Source organism: Nematolebias whitei, chromosome 23 (genome assembly GCF_014905685.2).
Source record: "Nematolebias whitei isolate Nwh7 chromosome 23, NemWhi1, whole genome shotgun sequence".
Taxonomy (NCBI): domain Eukaryota; kingdom Metazoa; phylum Chordata; class Actinopteri; order Cyprinodontiformes; family Rivulidae; genus Nematolebias; species Nematolebias whitei.
The window spans coordinates 1,307,305-1,308,619 of NC_056520.1; the positions used below are offsets into that span (position 1 = coordinate 1,307,305).

At 45.5% G+C, this 1,315-nt stretch overlaps 1 protein-coding gene across 1 annotated transcript in view; it reads left to right on the top strand.

Moving 5' to 3' along the window:
* The window catches only part of LOC119428984 (inhibin beta B chain-like), a 2,947-nt gene that overhangs the window by 687 nt on the left and 945 nt on the right, over positions 1 to 1,315 (top strand). The window lies entirely within an intron of this gene.

A 1,315-nucleotide genomic window follows, 5' to 3' on the forward strand; every position in this document is an offset into this window, starting at 1 on the left:
TTTATTTGTCTCTTTGTTCGTCTGTTTGTTTATTTGTCTGCTTGTTTATTTGTCTGCTTGTTTGTTTATTTGTCTGCTTGTTTGTTGTTGAACCAGTCAGCGCAGCTTTAATCTGAAGATGTTTGAGACAGATTTTAATTCTAACTCAACAAATTCAGCTTCAATGATCCTGAGGTGGTCCTGGTCCTGTCAGGACCTGCTCAGTTCTTCTGGACTTCAGTCCTGGACCAGGATCAGGGGTTCCCACAGCTGCTGCCATTTTAAACCTTCAGGTTCAGGTCTGGTCCACAGAATCTGGTTCCTTGGGTCTGTCAGAATGTGGTGCGTTCAGGTTCTTCAGAAGTTTGTGTCAGAACTTGGTGCGTTCAGGTTCCTCAGAGGTCTCTGTCAGAATGTGGTGTGTTCAGGTTCTTCAGAAGTTTGTGTCAGAACTTGGTGCGTTCAGGTTCCTTAGTTGATTTCTTTAATCAACCTTTATTTAATCAGGCACATCCCACTGAGATCACAGATCTCTTTTGAAGGGAGGCCTGAAGGCAGCCTAACGTGCATGTTTTTGGTCTGTGGGAGGAAACCGGAGTACTCAGTGAAAACCCACGCAAGCACGAGAAGAACATGCAAACTCCACACAGAAAGACCCCAGGTACAACCGGGGATTGAACCCAGGACCTTCTTGCGGTGAGGCAACGGTGTCAAAGTCTCAGTGGTCTCTATCAGAACATGGTGCATTCAGGTTCCTCAGTGTTCTGTCAGGGAGTGGTGCGTTCAGGGTTCTTTAGAGGTCTATTAGAACATGGTGTGTTCAAGTTCCTCAAAATAATCTGACAGAATTTGGTGCGTTCAGGTTCCTTAGAGGTTTCTGGCAGAATGTGTTGCGTTCAGGTTCATCAGATATTTTTACCAGGATTTTATTCAACTGTGTTGCATTCAAGTGAGCAGCAGAAATCAGGTCAGCACCACCTGGGTGGGTTTGGTCCATCTCAGTTGATAAATAGTTTCCTTCTTTTGGCCCTGCTGGTCCTGATCCGGTTTTGGTCTGATTCTGGTGTTTTGGACTCTGTGCTTAAACCAGTAAAAATCACCAGAACCAGGTTTGGACCTGTGTAGCAGGTCTGTCAGGTCCAGCTGGTGTTATTCTGGACATCTTTGATCATTTCACTCCAGAACAGTCCAGACAGGAAGTGAGTTATTTCTGGCTTAAACTTTCAGAATAAAAGCTCAGTAGTTGCTGTCTGATGTCCCACGATCCTCCTTGTTTCGGTTCTGTAAGCCCTGAGAACGTCCCACGATCCTCCTTGTTACGGTTCTGTAAGTCCTG